General features: G+C 36.5%; 1 protein-coding gene across 6 annotated transcripts in view; it reads right to left on the minus strand.

Annotated features, from left to right (window-relative positions):
* TENM2 (teneurin transmembrane protein 2) overlaps window positions 1–21,262 on the minus strand; it is a 2,391,334-nt gene that overhangs the window by 970,196 nt on the left and 1,399,876 nt on the right. Inside the window, exon 1 of one of the 6 annotated variants that reach the window (XM_045040334.1) lies at window positions 1,220–1,299. The exons of the other annotated variants lie outside the window; for them this stretch is intronic. The gene's annotated coding sequence lies outside the window, so the exon portion shown is untranslated. Of the gene's footprint in view, window positions 1–1,219; window positions 1,300–21,262 lie in introns of those variants that run through there. 6 annotated transcript variants of the gene reach the window in all.

The following is a 21,262-nucleotide window of genomic DNA, read 5'->3' on the forward strand; positions in this document are numbered from 1 at the left end:
TGTTTAAACCATTTTGGGAGTCAGGAAGTATGAAGAGAGGAAAAAATCAAAACATGAGTTAAAGGTGATAATACACATGATCTTATAGCTACTTTCTTTTAATAGTGTTCCCAAAAATGCACTTTTGAGTTATTGATGGTTGTATCTATAGGAAACGCTGCAAAAATTTCAATACCTACAACAAACACCTTTCAACATTCAATCAAAGCAGGTGCATATTCAGGTTTGAGTTATTATGTGGTAGGGGGTAAATGGTTGTGGTGGACAGTTACCTTTTGCCCATTGGAGAGGTTTTCAATAAGTGATCTACATGGCCACATACAGGCTGAAGATACATTTATTTGACTCACATATTACTGAAATCCTATTTTCGTGTTCAACATATGCAATTTGAGAAATTACACTTATAAAATATATATTTCCAGCTGCTCTTTAGAAATCAGTTCATTGAGCAACATTGAACCTATTACATACAATCTACAGAGCAGTGCTGAGGGCTGTCCCCTTTCAGCAGGGACTTGTGTCTCCAGATCTCTAGATTTACATAATTTCTGTTGTATGATACTCGACCCTATTTCATCATTTATATTACCTGTTTGACCCCTATTGACATTTATATTTGTTATCCTGATCTACTATATCTCTAGCACGGTGGTTCTTATGGTCCCCAAACCAGTGGCATCAGCATCACCTGTGCATTTGTTAGAAATACAAATTCTCAGCTGTATATCAGACCTACTGAATCAGAAACTCTGGAGATAGGATCTACCACTCTGTGTTTAACAAGCCCTTCAGGTGATTCTGAAGTTCATTTAAGTTTGAGAATCATCTCTTGCATATCCAAGCCTTAAGATGTGTATTTATTCTTGGCTTGCTTTCATTTCCAGAAACCCATGAAGGTTCAAAAATAGTGGGGACATTATTTTTGTCTTTATCATTTGTAGCAAAAATTTCATTGCACAAATTGAAAGAGAGGAACAGAGTCATCTCATGAGTAAAGCCATAGCCCTCTAATGCTTAGGTTTTCTGTATTCCAGCTGAAGTGTTTTTTTTTTTTTATAGTTTATTTACTTTTGAGAGAGAGAGGGAAAGAGGCATTGAGAGAGGGAAACACAGAATCCAAAGCAGGCTCCAGGTTTGAGCTGTCAGCATAGAGTCAGATGCAGGGCTTGACTTATGAACGGTGAGATCATGACCTCAGCCAAAGTTGGATGCTTACCAGAATAAGCCACCGAAGCATTCCCAGTTGAAGTTTTATAGAGAGTTAGGAATATCAAGTTTCATCCATGTCTATACATATTCCTAAAAACAAATTTAATGTTTATTTTTTGAGAGAGAGACAGACTGAGAGCAGGGGAAGGGAAGAGAGAGAGGAAGACACAGAATCTGAAGCAGCTCCACGCTCCGAGCTGTTAGCACAGAGCCCAATGCGGGGCTCAAACTCACAAACTGCGAGATCATGACCTGAGCCGAAGTCGGCCATTCCGCCATTTGTGCCACCCAGGTGCCCCTATACATATTTCTAAACAGCAAGGTGTTTTTCATGATAGAAAGAAGCTAAGGGAGGAAGGAAGAGCCTGTTTTTGATACCATGCAATTCTAAACTACAAAGTTCAAGACCAAAATATTTTGTAAAACTTACACCTCACTTCCTCTACCTCCTCAAAGGCTAAGCACAGACCCAAGGGCAGAGAATGACAAAAGAGTATGGACAGCAAAAGGGTGGTTTATTTGGTAGACAGTAATGCAACAGACTACTACAGTATCTGACCACATCTCTGAGCAGCTCAACTGACATCAGCAGCCACTTTTCTCTGGACTTTTTGTTTCATTAGAAAATTTAACCTATATTTTTTAAGGGTCTTTCATTTGAATTTTATTTGCAGCTTAACACTTTCCTAACTAGTATGGATACCCCATCCACCATACACATAAAAAAAGATAAAGAACATTTCATACAAAAACATATAAAACATACTCTCTTCAAATTATGGTTAGTAGAAGACTATGGAATTTCTGCCTTTTTTTCTTAAAATTATCAGTATTAAATTTTCAATAGTGTTCTTTGTCTTTTGCTTTATGAAATATGGAAAACAAATGGGTGTGTATCTCCCTTCACCTTAGATTACAATTTCATTAATTTTGACCACATAAGCTCTCAGTTTTCATTTTTCAAAATGTGACAGTATAATCTTGGGAATCCATATAAAAACTTATTCTGTTAGCCAACTTGACAATAAATTATATTAAAAATAAATTAATTAAAAATTAAAAATTTAAAAGATTAAAATGAAAAAAACTATTCTCATAGATCTTAACTCTTACTCTCTCTGGATCTTTTCTAGCTCCTTTTTGTCATTCTTGACAAGTTTTAATTACTATATTAGTTTGTACTTCTCTGTATTATATATATTTTCTATTTTAGTTATGACACATTTATATCACACCAGTCCATTTAACTATGGTATAAACTTCAGGAAAGAGGTAATGATTGAGAACCCTTCTTTGACTCATTTTCTAATGTTTTTATGCGTTTTCTTCGCTTAATTTTCACATTTTTCTATAATGAAACTTTTCACTTATTTTAGTTGTGATTTCTTTGCTTTGCCTCAATTAATTTGGCATTTCATCCCCAGAAAATATTAGATACTTACAATTTGATTCTTTTCTTTCTAAATAATTTATTCCTCACCAATTCTTGTCCTAGCAAAACAAATTAGGATATAACCAAGTCTTAGCTACAGGAATAGGTGTTGCAATACTGTTTATAATAACCAAATGTTTGGAAACAATCTGCTATCCAAAAATGGGAGAATGAATCAATCAACTGTAGTACCTCAAACAATGCAATATTTTGTAACCTTCAAATGGAATGGAATGATATGTATCTGTATATAAATATAGCTAGTGGAAAAAGCAGGGTACAAGGCATTAAATAGGGTCTGATTTTATTTTATGGTGAGGTAATAAAGGAAAGTTGTATTATCTTTTTTGCATATTCTATTTTATCTGTATAACCTAATTTATTGATATAGTGCCTTAAGCTCTTCCATCAAAATCTTGATCTATATGTCTGTCAAATAGAAAGATCCCATCTCAGCATGGTGATGTATGAGAAAGAAGCACAACTTTTAACTCTGAGAGTATTGAAGAAAAATGTAGATATCTTTACTGAAATGTTTTCAGGATATATGGAAGGATTAATGGAAAATTGCATGTTACAATATTCAGCAAACTTCCTTATCTTCTCACACAGTAAAACTCCCTAAAAGTTGTTTTAACCACTTGATCTCCCCCAAATCTCACACCACATGGCAGCTACTCCACTTGTCTCTTCTTTCTCCTAGAGCCCTCCAAAATGTCTCTCCCTATCTCTGTATTACTTTTTCTTTTCCTAATGCCCCCTTCCCTTCCTAGCTACTTTTTCACTAAGTAAATCAATCTAAAGATAGTATTCTCTTTCTGTTTTGTGTACTACTATCTCTACAAATTTTGGTACAGAAGCAGTCAAACAAAAGACCTCCCTTAACAATGTGGCAGGAAGGGGATTGGAGAACAAAGAATAAATTGAATTGGTTCTTTAACACCTGTATTATACTTTACTAATGGTCCTTATGTTACATTTTACTTTGAGGTTAATACAGTATTTTCAGACCAAATTACAACTTCTATAAGCATCTATTACCTTTATAATCAGTATCAAAAACAAACAAAACAAAAAAGCAAAAGATAAATGCCAAGAGAAATTACCTACCAGTTTCCATTATTCCCCCTGTTCTGTTAAGGGAAGTACTCATCGTCTCCACCCTTTGTTTCTTTGCTTTGGGTGAGTCACTCACAACATAACATGCTTGACCAATAGATTTTATTTCTCAACAACTGGAGACTTGTTTTAACTCTGCAAAGTTTTAACTCACCCATTGTCAAGGGTCACTAACCCTGAATGCCTATTACATTTGTAGCCAGGGACTACGAGAATACCGAAACCATATAGACAGTATCTTGCTCATTCACTTGCATCGCATGCAGTGCAAGTGGGCCTGCTCCAGAAAACATACCCAAAGGCACTTCATCATATACAAGGTGGGCACCACTTAGTGCAGGATCACATCCAAAAACTGAAAACCAAAGCCAAAGCTAAAGCCAAAAGAATGCATAATGCATGGGAATAAAGAGCATTTAACAAAACAGCAATCACAAGCCTCATCAAGTTTCCCAAGACATTTTAGGAACTGCCATCAAAAACTCATTGTTTCTAAACATGTCTTTAATAATCTTGAGTTCCAAATAATTCTGCAGAGAAGCAAAATTGTGATAGCATGTGTCCCAATGGCATCACCATATATCTAATGAAGAACAAACAAAACACAAAGTAAAAAAATAAAACTTAAATCACACCAAATTTCAACTTTTGAACACATGTACCTCAGAGCTACTATTTCATTTAAATCAACACGACATATTTGCTAGTAGGAGGTTTTATACCTTAATTGAAAGAGCCTATAGTTTCTCGTTCTCTCAAAAATACATTTACTTCTTGTAAGTGGACAAACATCAAACTAATATAGCTCTAAACATCACAGCACCCAACAATTGAAATCTATTTGAAATAGAAAGAATTTATAAGTGCCAATGGTTTGCATAAAACTCATAGAAAAATATACCAAGAAGAAAAGGGGGGCAGGACTTTATAGTCAGCTTGTCATTCCCAATTAGCACCAATTCCCTTAACCATTTCATTCATTCTTACAAAGATAAGTGCTTTTAAATGGAAAACATGCCCTAAAGAAAGAACATGGCTTTTAGCAATCACCCTTTGGAAATAGGACCTTTATAATGGTGTAATTTTTGATACATTAAATAAAAGTCCTCATTACAATCATCTAGAAATTCTACATTTATTCTAAATGTGGAAAAGATTACAAAGAAATAAAGTTTGCCATTCGAGAGTTTGCAATTTGCAAGTGTCAATAAGTATTATTAAAATTCTTTTAATGATTCTCCATTTCTTCTGCAATTTGACAGACTTAGGAACTACAATTTTGAGTGCAGAGCTCAAGACAGCGGAAAAAGAACTTTCCAAAGCACAGAATATTTAACCACATTGAATGAACACAAATAAATAAATTCTTAGTAGGTGCAAATGATTTCTTATCACACAGGAAAAAATCTAAACTCCCTTGTTCCCATTGCCTGGGAGGAACTACTTCATCTGACATCTGTTCTCACACCATCAGCCGTACTGGCTCCACTCTGGACACAAGAGTCTTCTTTCTATTCCTTGAACCAGCCAAGGGTATCCTCACACATGTGTATTAGCACTTGCTGCTCCCTCTTTCTAAAGGGGTCTGGAGTTAGAGCTGTGTATGGCAAACTGTGACTCCTCACCATTCAGGTCTCAGCTCACATGGCCTCTACACAAAAGGACCTTCCTGGGTTGCCTTATCTGAATTCAATACTCATTCATTACTTCCTTTCAAATAGCCTTTTTTTTTAATTATTATTACTTCATCATCAGTAGTCATTACTCTCCCTAATAATCGACCTATTTGTCTTCTATTTATTGTTGAGACCCTCCTTTTCTTTGTAATGTAACTTCCATGAGAGACAGAGACTTACATTTCTTAAGTCCAGTAAATACTTGAAGACTGCACGAGAGAAGGTAGAGAAATTCAAGACAAGGGCTGGTTAAGCAGCTGACCCAGATAGAATCTGTACCCTATCCTGGAAGTAGGATAGCTGGATGAAGGAAAGACTTTGACACAAATGCATAATAGAGAGCTTCCATTTCATCTCCATGTGGAGCACAGCAGGGAGGAGAGCCCTTTCTCTATGCATTCAGCACTAAACATGGTTCGAACACAATTGGCTTTCTTCCTGAGCGTTGTTTGAAGACTTTGAATGAGGCAACTCTTAGGTGGGAAAGATCTGAAGAAGCAGATGTTCCTGAAACTGCCCTTTCTCTCTTGTCACCCTTTCTCTCCCTGCTTCTGCACACTTTTACTGTGATCCTTGGAAGCTCCGAAGTTCATGGTCACCATGCCAGCTGATCTCTAGGAGTGTATACTGTTCTCCAGTTAATCCATACTGAAGTGTAGAGCATGTCTTTTCTGTTCCCTATGCGTCAATCAAGCAACTTGTACTAAACATCTCAGAGAAAGGAAAGCAGGAGATAAAATAATTTGCCAACTTCATTTTAAATTAATTTGGCAGGCAAGCTTTAAATGTGCCTATCATTTTCCCCTTCCAAGTTCCTTTGCCTTGTATATAATCCCATCTGAGGTAGAAAAAGTACACATCATGGTCAGAGCAGAAGCTTCAAAATTTTAGCTTGTAATAAATTTAGATTGTTCTTAATTCCAGAATATTGATTTGAGGTCAGGCATTCACCAAGCATTTAAAGAGCACCAATTAACTATGCACTGAATGTGGCCCTAGATACTTCATGATTGGCAGAATTGGGGGGGAGGATATAACTGACTATTAATATATTAATCATCATAATGAGTAGATAAGAAACTATTACTGTCTTCATAAATGCTAAAATATCATTTAAGAAAACTCAATCTCTACTCTTGGTTTAAAAATATATATTATTTGAGAAGTAAGTATCAACAGCTATTTCGGCATGAAAAAATTACTAAGATTTTAACTTTATTGCTTCTACATTTAAAAACAATTTAATTCTCTTGACAATTTTAGGAAGGAGGGTTTTCATTTAGGTTTTTTTTTTTTGTCATTAAAATGTCAAATCTAAGCCTCAAAGAGGTTAAGACAGTTACCCAGGCATACAAAATTATGAGCCAAGAATAAGAACCCAAACTCACGTTTATCTAATTCCCAAAGACATGGTTTTTGCATTCATCATGTTGCCTCATGGTCACAGTATGAATAAGATTATGTAATACTTCTTCCCAGAGAGCTATGACATGTGAAGTCAGGTTAAGCATCAAACTGAACATTTGTAAAATGCTTGGTAAAAACTGGAATGTTACAAGTGTTGACTTGGCATGACGTATTGTGTTAACTCTACTCCAGAGTGATCTAAAGGCAACAATGAAATTGTGCTGAGGGTGCACAGAATCTATGCTCAGTTGAATGAATCTAGCAGGGATCACTAGTTGCTGGCCTTGCCCCGAGTTCTCCTCTTCTGCCTCAGTGCACATCTAGATTATCTTTCACAGTCTCCTTTATAATCAGAGGTGACTATATAATTGAGATCTACCAATGGAAAGGAAGCAGAAGTGATGTTGACCATTTCCAGGCAGAAACCACAAAAATCTCTTAGATGCTTCCTTCCCTATGTAGATGGCCTAAATGGAAGTGATCTTGGAAGATATATATTGAAAATGGCAGAGTTTCTATCAGCCTGGGTCCCGTTGTACCCCAAAACAGTGAGAAAGAAAGCCACCCACTGCTATTCACCTGCCTACTACTGTTACTGAGGAATAAATGATTTCTTTGAGCTATTTTACAAGAGTAGTTGACCCATCTTCGTAAAAAGAACTAGATTCCATCATACTTGTTAAACTATACTGAAGGCTAATATTTACCCAAGTTTTGGGCTCAGCATTTTCTCCTCCTCAGTACTTTTCTTTACCACCTTTGGCACTTCTACTCTTATAGCTTTCTTAGTTTCTGCAAAGTTTTCCCTAACCTCAAAGAGGATATTTCATAGCCCTCTAAAATTTCCTCCCTTGTGTTTCAGAAGCAGAGAACAAATTAACCTTGTTAACTCTTACTTGAGCAGGTACCAGGAGAATTCCATATACCAGGTCCCCAGAAAAGGCCTGACCTTGGCCCTGAATACATTTTTCTGCCTTGTTTAGTTCTCCTGAGCAATCTAAGCATTTTTTCTGTATTTAAAGTGAGTATAATGCTTTATCTCTTATGATAGTAAACTGATACTTACCTTGGCACATAGTAGGCATTCAAATATTCATCAGATATTATTTATCATTTATGACTTTAAGAAGATTGAGATAAAATTCCAATGTTATAGCTCTGTACATCAAGACAACATCATACTCAAAGTAAAGCTAACAAACAAAATCTCAAAAATCTACACAATGGACAAACTCACTGAACTATGGGCCAAATCAATGTGATTTTCTTAATCAAACTGAAAAATCTCACACTGAGGTCACTGAGGTGTCCTCCACCTTTTACCAAGATGAGATAGGCCCAGACACTTGGCCATGTTTTGGCATCTTTGGGGAATGCAAACCAGATATCATAAATTTGCCCAAATTGGTTAATCTGAAAGCACTGAGACAGCCTTACCTCATGTCCCCTCCTCACTAGGAAAAACTAAACAAAACAACTACTCCTTGGTCCCTCCTAATTCCACATGAATGAAGGACAGAATGAAACCATAAAAACATTATCTAAAAGTACAGCAGATAAAGAGCATTAGACATTAGCATGCATTTTAATTGTTTTAACTCCATATTATTACTGTTAGTCTTTAGATTTGTAGATTTCCCTATAGAATAGTGTTATTGCATTGCTTTGTTTTTGTAGCTTTGTGTGCTATCACATTTTGCTAATTTAGTTATTTGTTATTTATTTGAAACCAAAGCGACCCCTCAGCCAAAAGCAATTGCAAATACACAGCCAGTTCCCTTGCTTCTATTTGCTCTATAGGCACACACAGCTGGACCTTGGAATTAACTTTTACAACACATTTCCTTTCCTTCCAGATGCCACAATCCTTCTGAATGTATTCAGAATACAGTTTCTAATCATCAGTACTGCTTCCTATTCAGGGATTTAAACACCTATAAGCTAAAGTTGTATCCCTAGAGAATGGTCCCATACTCTACTTCCATTTCTCATAGTTTATTCTTTCTCCGAAGAGAGAACAAATTTGCCTCAGTATATCACCACTTGGTCAAATCAACTCAAAACTGTCCAATCAACATAACCTCTCAAGCAAACAAACTAGGAATTGGGCTCATGAAAGAAATACAGTTAGCATTTACATCCATCACCACACTACTCAGAAGCTGTTCACTAAATCTATTCACTCAGCAGCATTCTTAGATGCTACAATTTTTGTATTGAGATGCACAATACGACAATCCCAGAACAGGTCAACACAGTAAGCTTTTACAATGCAATAGCTTTTCAGCAAGACAGACGTTTCTCTCTGTATAGGGACTTGCCACAGTTTAGGCAGAAGTGGGATGGAAGGGTCTCCTATTTCAGACTAGAGAGCAAAAGTGTGTAATGCATGTCAGACTCCCATCACATAATACTTCCATGGAATAGAACCATCTGGATGGTTTACTATGTATCAGGGCTGTGCAAGAGAGTATAATGGTACACAAATGCAAGTCACACACGTAATGTTACATTTTCTGGTAGCCACGTTCAAAATGTAAAAAAAAAAGAAACAGGTGAAATTAATTTTAACGATATATTTGAATTTACCCAACATATCAAAAATACAATAATTCCAACATGTAATCAATATTTTAAAATTTATCAATAAGTTATTTTAGAGCACCTGCATGGGTCAGTTGGTTAAGCACCCGACTCTTGGTTTCAGCTCACCGTTCATGGGATTGAGCTCCGCGTTGCGCTCTGTACTATAAGTGCACAGCCTGCTTAGGGTTCTGTCTCTCCTCCTTCTCTGCCCCTCCCCTAGTCACGTGCACTCTCTCTTTCTCTCTCTCTCTCTCAACATAGACATTAAAAAATAAGTTATTATACATTTTTTATTTATATTGTCTTTAAAACCTGTTGTTTATTTTATAGTTACAGTGTATTTCAACTTGGATGAGCCATATTCCAAATGATAAATAGCCACATGTGGCTACCATATTGGACAGCCAGCTTTATGTTTGGGCACAACATCATGTGTTGGGCACAATATCATTTCCTGGAACAATCCCCTGTACCACTTAACTCTCCAGTTAGCTAGCCCTATTCACACTCAAAGCTCAGAATTATTCAACACATATTTATTAAGTGTGTACAATATTCCAGGCAGATCTCTAGGGTCAAAGGATAAGGAATGGACAAGACAAAGTCTCTGTCTTTCAAAGCATAGCAAGTACAAACATTCACCCAGAGAAGCTTGGTCTGATTCCTTGATAGAATAGGAGAGGACCTGTCGCTCTGTTAAATGCTTTTATAGTACATACTCTTCCTTCAGAGGATGCTTCCTAATTTAAATCATTTGCCAAATAACTACCTTAATAGACTGCAAAGATTCATAAAAGTAAAAATAATATCTCATTCATTGCTGCACCCCAAAGCCTACCCAGCAGTCTGTGCCTGGCACAGAGCAGATGTACAAAATACTAGTTGAACATAAGAAAGGAAGGAGAGAGGAAGGAGAGAGGAAAGAAGAGAGAAAGGAAGAGAGTGAGGGAGGAAGGAAGAGAGTGAGGGAGGAAGGAAGAGAGTGAGGGAGGAAGGAAGAGAGTGAGGGAGGAAGGAAGAGAGTGAGGGAGGGAGGAGAGAGGAGGGAGGCAGGGAAGGTGGGAGGAGGAAAAAGAGGGAGGAAGGTGGGTAGAGAGATATGCAAAGATAGAAGTGAGGCAACTCTAAATATCAGTGAGGTTCATTAGCTAAATGGCATAGCTAGCTGCCTTAATTTACCATTCTCTACCTCATTTATACTGAGCCCTTTCTGAACTCTCCCAAGCTTCATACAATCAGCACTTCATACCTTGAATTTCATTTACTATTTTCCTGGATTTACTTCAACAATGTTTCAATTCTGGACATGTCCTAAAAATATGTATGAAGGGGCTATATATTTTATAGCCACTCCAGTACATTTTGAAAACTTTTTATCCAGTTTATATTATATCATATGCATTCAAAAGAAGCTGGCTGGCTTTTATCACTGTCATCTTGCCAAGGATCAAAAGAATAGTTGTAAGCTGCCCACACCTAGCTCTAATTACAGAGATTCGCAGATATTTCCTTGCGATGGCCTATTAACTCTTCACCGACTTAGTCAATCACAAGAATTTCTTTTTCAAGCAGTGATTTTTTTTGTTAAAGCTTTTTAGTTTTTGCTAGAACATATCATATATGCATATTAGACACTTTCAAATTTATGTTTCAGTCAAAACTTCAAAATGTTTTATGACATCTGTTGGGTTTTTTAATCTCTTTACTCTAAATCCATATTTTAATCATTGTCTCATTTATTTCATCTACCTATAGATTCAGCTAAGTTGGTCGACACAGAAACTCTTTGCAGCCCTCCATCCCCACCCTTCCACCAACACACACAGCATCAATTCAGATTATATTAACGCTGATATTCATGAAGATCCATGGAAGCAATAGGCAAAGATTTGGATCCTCCTTCTCTAGGAAGGTAAGTGTGGTCCAAGTACCAGCAGCACAGACATCACCTGGGAACTTGTTAGAAATACATACCTTCAGGCATCTCCCAGGCATACCAAATCAGAGAATCTGGGGATGGGACCCAGCAATCTGTTGTATTATGGAGCCCTGTAGGGGAGCCTCGTGTACAATCTGATGCAGAGTTGAAAAACCCTGCTCTCAGTCAACCTCTTGTTCTGTGCTAGGGTGCAACATTGAGACAAGAGTGAATTATCCCACTGTGTACTTGCTTTTGGAAATGAAATGGGGTACCATGATAGAGAAACATATTTAGAGAGCATATTTAAACTTTGAAATGATAAAAAAAAATAAAACTATAAACTGAAATTTACAAAGAATGGCACAAGTATTAGAAAAAAAAAACACATACAACCAACTCTTAAATTGAAAATCCATCAAATTTCACTGTAAAGGGGAAAAGAAGTCACTGGGACTATTTTCAAATCTACAACATTTCTGAAGTCAGATTCCAAGTTGTCTTTCAGTTTTTGTTTATAGTATTTTTAGATCTCTCTCTGCATGCTATGTTTTCCTTTAGACACACTGCCAACTTTTTGTATCTGTCATCTGGTTTTGAAAATGAGGTTTCTCATCATTTTTTAAGCATTTCACCATTTCAATTGTCACACTAATGCTTGGTACATCTGGAAGTTCCTATGATAGGATGGATTTAGAATCTACATTTAAAAGCGTGTCAAATAATTACCAATATTTAATTTCATGTTCCTTCAGAAAAAAGAAAAATCCATTAGAGGTTCTACAGTTCTTCTTCCGTGCCATCTCCTAAATTAAACTTCATATTAAAAAAAAAACTAGATTCTAGGATTTCTCAGGCTTCACATTTTCAAATTTAAATTCAAAAAAGCAGAAAGAAATGATATGGAATGAAGTGATTTATCCTAGGGGTTTGTTCTTTTTAAGTATAAGATAAACCGAGAATCGCAAGGGGAAGAGGAGGGGAGCAATCACATGAGCCGGGCTGGCATCCTCATGTTATTTCTGTATGTGATTACATATTGCTTTGGGGTTTCTATTTCAAGAACTAGTCATTTATTTTTTCCTCCAATACAAATGTATTCTTGATGACTAGGATATCATTTTAATTATTTTTAATAAAAATCATTTGGCATCCGTGACCTTTTATAGTGTTTCTGCAAAAGGTTCAAAGTATTAAACAAAAGTATCCTTCCATCCCCAAACTGTAATATGACTTCAGAAAGTTAATTAATGTCACATCCTGAAGGATTAGGCTGTGAATGTTGTTTGGGATGGTAGCAAAGAGTATAAACTTGGGAATCAAATTGCACAGGTATGAATTTAGATTTGCCACTTACTTGCTAGATGACCTTGAGCAATTCCTTAAACTCTGCATTTAAAATTTATCATCTAGGGGCTCCTGGGTGGCTCAGTCAGTGACAGGTCAAACTCCTGATTTCAGGTCAGGTCATGATCTCATGATTCCTGAGATCAAGCCCTGTATCAGGCTCCATGATGAGCGTGGAACCTACTTGGGATTCTCTCTGTCTCTGTCTCTGTCTCTCTCTTTCTCCCCTTCCCCTCTAATGCACTCTCTCTCAAAATAAATAAACATTAAATAAATAAATAAATAAATAAAATTTATCTATAACAAGTGAATGGAAATTTATTTAGCTCTTGAATTGTTGTTAGCAAAGATCAAATAAATCAGCCCATGTAAAGGGTCTATCACAATGTCTAATACATAGTTTCAAATATTTATGGACATATTTTACTGATAAAATTTAAAAAGCCTCTCTGAAAGGATGCTTTGATAAGAAGTTCTTTCAGTTAGGGACAAGTTTATTAATACCTTCTGTCCTGGTATTAGCTGATTTTCCATCAATTTCTCAAAATGAATGATGGATAAGTAACTGCACAATTAGTGGGTGTGTCCAAGAAGATCAGATTAAGGGAGCTTTCTTGGGAAATTGGTGATAAGATGTGCCACATTCCCTGTAATCATCCCTTCCTATCCATAGGTGCCATCCACCTGTTCCTCTATTCCATACCCCACATCTCCAACACAAAACTACTGTCCATCATATACACACGAGGAAGCAGAAAGGTTCCCACTGCTCAAGAATCTGTGGCCCACATGCAGTTCTCTCCTGACTACTCTCTCCACCTAATGGACAAACGGTGCCTTGTTATACCACAAAGGTATATATACCTTATCTATATATATAAATATATAGATATTTAGATATATGTATTTAATATCATAATATGAAAACACAATAAAATATAATATAGTATAAAGGAATACTGACAGCCTTCAACTGATGATGGTTCAACTTACACATTTTTTGACTTTACGACAATGAGAAAGCATTATGTAAGTGTACTTTGAAATTAGATTTTTTTTTTCTGGGCTAGCACTATGCAGTAAGATACTTTCTCCACGCGGTGGACAGTAGCAGCAAGCAGCAGCTCCCAATCACACACGCAATCCCTAGGATAAACCACCTATACACGTACAACCATTCACATTTTACTTTCAGTATAGTATTCAATAGCTGACAAGAAATCTTCAACACTTAGTTATAAAATAGGCTTGGCGCTAGATGACTATGCCCAACTCTATGGTAATGTAGGTGGTCTGAGTAAATGTGAGTGGGTGAGGTTAAACTAGGATGATGGGTAGGTTAGGGGTATTAAATGCATATATATATGTATATATATATATTCCATAAAACAACGAACACCCATTTTAGAAAACACTGCATGAGTATATGGATATTTCCAGCCATTACATATAAATACACACACACATAAAATTTTGGTAACCCACGGATATATATTTATTACAGTTTATAGAAGTAGCAATAACAACATTCTCTTCTCCTCTTGAGTCCTAAACAAGACAATTAAGCAGCAGTTAAAAGATGCAGAACAGTAAATGTGAAAGCCTCTGTCCCTACTCCTTTCTAGTCATAGAAAAGAAGAAACTTCTATATCCCAGATAGGAAAGGCATCTCGCTTCAGGAACAGTGTCACCCCTTCCCAATCCCTTGGTTCCTTGTCCTTAGGAGAGTAAGAGGAACTCATCTAATTGGTGAAAATGAGAAAAGGAAGTAAACAAGGGATCTCTGTTTCAGTCATGGCTGGGAGGTCTGGCATTGTTCGGGTCTACGTGTAACTGAGTGCCTGGCTTCCATTGGCAGAGGGGAAGTTCGACGGATGACGAAGTATTATGAAGCTGCTGTTTTGAGCTCCATCATCTGGCTCTTTCTTTGCTGGTTTCTACCTCAGGGAATAGAATGGAGTTATTCTTCGGTCCTTTATATGTCCTTTGTAAGATCCAAATTACCATTCTACAATATGCCTGTCTCTTAATAAGTTGAGAACATTTTCCCCTGTCATTAAATATTCTTTATTCTATAACACCATCTTTAATTGCTATTCAGCATTTTTATTCTATGATGCTTTATGTCTTATTGAGCCAGTCTCCTATTATTAGATAATTGAGATTTAAAAAAAAAAATTAAGTTGCTGCAATTAAGTTTGTAAATAATACAAACATACAGTATTCATTCTATACCAGTCTGTTCATTTACTGAGAATAAATTCTTAAAAGGACATTGGGTAGGTCAACATAGATGACTATTTGAAATATTTTTTAATGTACAGTGCAAAGTTATCCTCTAGAAAGTTTGGGTCATTTTATGTTTCCCCTACAAGTAAATGAGAATACTTATTTCCTTGAATACTTACTAGAGTTAAGGAATGGGATTAAAACAATATGTCAAATTTCACTTCCTGAGATTTCATATGCTTTAGGTAGTGGAAAAAAGCCAGGGTGCATCCTTTGTTTGGAAGGCACTGTTTAACTACAGTTTGCCCAAGTGTGAAATGCCAGATTTCCTTAAATCAAGTTACCTAATCTCTTGACATTAACAAATATTAGCATTTTAAGACCTGTTTTGAAATTAAGACAAAAGCAAACATCATTGCTAATGTACATCTGAGAGAGGAAGGAGAAAGAAACCATGGAAACCAGCAGAGGAATTAAAATGGCAACTAAGAATTAGGCACCAGAATAGAACCAGCAATAGGCCAGATGAGGATTTTAATTAGAACTGATTTGACAAGAATTATAAGGTGTTCCTTTGCAGTTTTCTTTCTTTTTTTTTTTTTTTTTCTCTTTTGGTCATGCTTTTTAGGAAGCCTTGATAAATCTTACCTCCACTGTACTTTTGCTTCTCCTAAAACTCCTTAAAAATACCACAGGCATTTACTACACACAAACACAGCTCAGTTTTTAGGCCACAGGATGGCACTCTGGGTGCATATAAATGATGAAGTGCCACTCTTCCCCCTGGAAAAAAAGGCTCTCTGTCCCTAGGGAGGTTCTGACAGACATGACTCCTAGTCTTAACTCTAAGTCCAGCACCTATCCATGGGAGGAGTTTATAGTGACTAAGATTTCTCCAGAGAAGCCTAAGACTTCTCTCAGGTGTTTGTCTCCATACATCCAACACTGGCAAAGCACTTTCAAGAACACCTAACCTGTTAGTCTTCTCATTTCCTTGAAGGTTACACTTACGGGGAGAGAATTTTCTTCACAGAAAGCAGCTATATCCCCGAGATGAACACCTCAGGAAATGTAACCACTTCAATGCGTATGGATCACATGGTTAAAATTCATTTCCATATGGTTGACAGTTCCAAGCACCAAAAATAGCAGTGTTGTTTTTCTTTAAATATAATTAATATTCTGTTGTGTGGGAGTGAGGTTAACATGTGTTAAATGCAGTTGCAGGTAAAACATACAGAAATTTTTACCCATATTTGGACAGATGAAGTTGTCCTTATTATTATAGTTATCATCCTTATTATTATTTATCATTAAAATGTGATGTAAAAAGAAAAGTATCCTTAAGCTTTAAATGTTGGCCTCTGATATAGTCATCAGAACATTAAAACACATAAAAGATGACGTAAGTCCTTGGAAGACAAAGTGCATTTAACCAAATCTTTAGTAAACTATAAATAACGGTAAAAATATTTAGATTGAAATTACAATAATGATTTACACTGATGGCACAAAAAAGGAAGGAGTTGCCAGGCAAGCCATGGGACTGGTGAGTGGATGACAAGGAGATACTGTGGGTACAAAGTGAACTCCAGTCAAGGAGTTATCACAAAATAATTCAAAATTTAAAATATGAAAAAATGACAAGAAGCCTTGAAAGCCAAACTAAGGTTTCTTTAAGACATGATTCAGACACAGAATGAAGGCTTTGGGAAGGGAGGGACATTGTGTGATGGAAATACTGTTTTAAGATCAAGCAGGTATCTGTGCAGAAAAAACTGAATTAGGAAAAAAAAAGGTAAAGCATAGAGACTGAACGCATGGAGGTGTGTTAGAAGGATCCTGCAGTTGACTAATGTAACAAGAACTCAGGCAACAGTGGGTCAGAGGAAATGGAGAAAAATCTGCAGGTTAGAGAGATACTGGGAGAAATATGGACTGTCCAGACTAGGTGACTAAGTGACACTGGCAATGCAGCCTTCAAAATCGCAACTTCAGATATCCCAGCATCTGAATGAACACAACCTCCAATCCTGTCAGCGCAGTACAATAATTATCTGAGCTGATCTCCAAGGACTCATTTTTCTTCTTCTGTAGTCCCCTCCAGGCTTCATTCCTTTTCCTGCTCCACCAGAACAATATCCTCAGAAATATCCTCAGTTCCTTTGCCCCTCAATTTAGTTGGCAAAACCCTGGATGAACCCACCAGCCATCAGGTTTTTCCCACCCCTACTGCATCCATGCAGATTGATAATGATGGGTCTTTCCCAATGAGACAGGAGGATATAGGTATAAATCCATGAGGCATGGCCTTAAATTATCCAGAAATTTTACTTTGCTATGTTCCACCTCCACCCTCAGCAGCTATGGTAAGCATTTTCACATGCCCCTCCTTACTTTCATCTGATAATCTTGCTTCACTCCCTTTAAGAATCTCTGGAAACTGTGAGATGGGAAATTCATCTCAAATCTAGATACTAACGGGGTCTACACACATTTTTTTCCTGCCCTTTCATTACGATGGGGAAAATTTTCTTCCTCTCATTAAATGATATAACTACCACATGTGCACAGGATCTGAGTTCTATTCCTTCTGAAAGATTTCTCTTTTGTATTTTTGGTCTCATACTCTATAACTGATAGTTCTCATTCACACATAAACATAATTTAGAATATCACTCATTTAATTGTCAAAGTTTTTATGAGTATCTGCTACGTATCAGGTGTTCTATGAGTCAGGAATAGATCAATTAAAAAAAAAAAAAAAACAGACCAAAAGAATCGCATGAAGTTCTAGACTTTGCTAATGCTAATTTGAGTTTCATCTCAAAACAAATAAAACAAAACATAAAAATAAAACAATCTAAATCCCATTACTACACAGTCTTCTTCAGTGACCAACCATTACGCTGTTCCATTTCTAGAAAAACTTCTTCAGAGCTGTGTACATATAATGTCCCCACTTTTTCACTTTGCAATCACTAGCACACCACTCCAATCTTGCTCCTGTTCCCATCAGTCCACTAAAACTACTCCAACTGAGGTCTGAAAAGATATCGTGTTGTCAAATCCAACCATTGCTTTTCAGTCCTCATCTCATTTGACCCCTTGGCAGCATTTGATTGTGCCGTCAATGCTTTGTTCTCGAAGTATGCGTCTTTTGACTTCTGTTATACTGTACTCTTGCTGGGATTCTTCCAGCTCCTTAATTATGACACTGTATATAATTCTCTCTGTGTGAGCAATGATCATCTTTCTCTTAGTCTGCCTATATGCCTCCACTCTTCAGGACTCAGCTCACATATCACTTCTTCCAAGAAGTCTTTTCTATCCAATGGATAATGTGAACTTCAATTTTTATTTCATGTTACCCTATTTTTTCCTTCCAGAACCTTTGTCACAAATTTGTATATGTGCAAATTATTTACTGTTTGTAAGGGACAAAACTGTAAAAAAAAAAAAATTAGCATTATATGCCAATCTTATATTGCCAATCTAATAATGGCACCGTATACAATTATATACCTAGTGCCTGATATACAGTAAATAGTAGCAGAATAAATGGACTAGGTACTTTGCTCCCTTTGTATTGAACCATGTTTGAAACTGAATGAGACAGAGTCAAAAGTAACTTCTTGTCTTTTAGAGTGGATAATAATGAAAAGTTAGATGAAGTTCATAGTGCAGGAAAATTTCAAAGTGGACTAGTTCTAGGAGGAAATAACGTGATCCACTGGGGGACATGTTTAAGTTATCTTTGGAACATCTAAAGGAAAGATATAGCACACTCATGGAGACACATGACTTCTTCATATCCATTCGACCCCTTTCCCATTGTATAGAAGCCATAATACTTAGTGGTTTGACCTCTCCTCAAGCAGTAAGCAACTTATGTTACTTTCATTCTCCCTTATCAGGGATTTGTTTGTGAGTCCAGATCTAAGCCAATTGGTACAATACATTCAGTGACAATAGGGATTGGTTCAGGAATGAACATGAGGCCCAACCAATATAGAAAGACATGAAGAGGTTTCTTACGACATATGGGAACAGTTTTCTTGTTCAGGGAAAGTAAGAAGAGATGTGTCCTTTATCCCATTGAGCATAAAGGCGGAAGTATGTGGCCCTAACTGCTACTATTGATTATTCCATGTACAGCCAAAGGAAAGCCATGCTTGGGAAAAAGCCAACGTATGGATAGCAAAGCAAAAGATAGAAAAAAACTGGCTTCCTGATTACACCATGAATGGCTGGGTCAACAAACCCAGAAGCTTCCTAGCTCTGCTATTTCCTATTACGACCCCATAAAAGTATGGCTAAATTATATACATAATTCTTTATCTTTTTTGGGAGTGAAAACTTCTTACCTGATACACATAAAACAAGGGCTGTGGAAAATGAGTAAGAGTCAACCTAAGAAAATGGACAAGTTCACTGAAAGAGCAACATCACTGTAAAAAAAAAAGGGAGGAATGAAGCAACAAATGTATTATTTGTATTATCTATAAAGAAATGATTAATGATTAGAAAAAATAGTATAAATGGGAACAAATAGGGTAAAAAAACAAAAGCCACCTATCAAAGTCACTTAGTTATCTATCATGTTCCTTACAGGAGTATTGTTGGTCATATTAATCATATCAGTACAATAATATGTAAGAGAAGCCCCAGTGTCAGGTTTGTGAAAATGTATTTTTAGAGAGAAACTTCAATAAAATTCTAAAAAGGAATATTACAAATGAGTTCATTAATTTACCCCTTAATAAATATGATATAACTTTGCATGCAGTTCTCAACTGTTTTATCAGGATCTTCCTAGTACTGGGTCTAAGCAACACATCTGACCTCACATTACTCACAGACTTCTAGTAGAGGAAACAGACTAACAAAAGGTACACCACAGTCTGGTTAATCCTGTTAAATGGAGGCAGGGGTACTTTCACTATGGCAACTACACTACCCAATGTTAATGGAGGTGGGCTAGGTGAGGCAACGTAGGGAAAGAATGCCTGAACTTTATGTCTAAGGAAGAGTAAGAGTAATCAGGCAAAGGAGAAAGCAAATTCTTGGCAGAAGGAACAAACCTAGAGGATTGAGAAATGCATCATGACATAGCTCTTGAGGATGAAGTGTGACTCTTGCATCCTGACCTGAATTGTACCTCTCTGGTTGAAAACAGTGCTCTTACATAGTGTCCCCTCAGTCTATAAGAGGCCAATCAGCCCATTCCAAATTGGAAAATAAATGGAAAGTGTCTATTAGCCATGATGTTGTAGATTACCATTTACGGTTAGATAAATGAACACAAGATACCCTGAAGATACCAGATCTGTTTGTTTTCATTTTGAAAGGCAATGACTCAGATACCACTTTCTCTGGGATTTATCTCATCTGCTTATAGGAAAACCTATAGACTCAGGCGCATAAGGCCATTGCTCTGTTTATGAACCAAGTATGCAAATACTGCTATCTAATTACATTGTATACCCCTCAATACAATGCACAATGGGCCCCCAGAAAGGTTTCTCTCAGAATATCTAATTATAAGTAAATAGCAGTCTCTTATTTTCTAAAATAGAAACTGAGCAACAGAAAAGCAACTTTTATCTGTGATCAAAAACATCTTTTCCTGATCAGTGGAGTGAGAATCCAAACAAGTTGACTATTTTGAATTCTTCACAGGCTTCTGATATGTTAAGACAATCTGCTATCCTGATTCTTATTATTTCAGTTGCTCTCTTTCTTGTGCCTAGGGAATCAGGAGGGAAGGCCAGTTTGCCTAGTCGTTTCATGGAAGGAAGTGTCCACTTTACAAAGGTAGCTGTGCTATGCATGTAAACATAAGCAGATCCTGGCCATCAGTGGCACAGGAAAACAATCTCCCTTGCAAATCACAGAGGCTGAATAATTCACAATCTCCCTCAATAGCTAATTCTTGTCTTCAGGGTATTCCAATTTTGGAGAAACTCTCCTTCAGGTCTAATCCAAGTCTATCTTCATGGAAAATAACTTCCTATAGTATCAGGGAAGCTAAAGAAAATATTCTGTGTGGTGAGATTCAAGGGCGGGTAACTGAGTTCTTGTCCCCAAAATATCTCTCCTACTAATAGGACCTCAAATCTATGGATTGTAAGATACACTATTACTTTGCAAATGACTAATAAAAAAATATTGGCCATCAAATTACGGACAAATGCCTTATCATTTAATTTATTAACTTAGTGAAAGAGCTCTTAAGACTTATGTAGACATAGATTTTGATTGTATTATTATTTTGTGGAAAATACAAAACAAATTCCTAACGCTTCTTTATATATGGAATCTCACGCTTCAATT

Source organism: Felis catus, chromosome A1 (genome assembly GCF_018350175.1).
Source record: "Felis catus isolate Fca126 chromosome A1, F.catus_Fca126_mat1.0, whole genome shotgun sequence".
Classification (NCBI taxonomy): Eukaryota; Metazoa; Chordata; class Mammalia; order Carnivora; family Felidae; genus Felis; species Felis catus.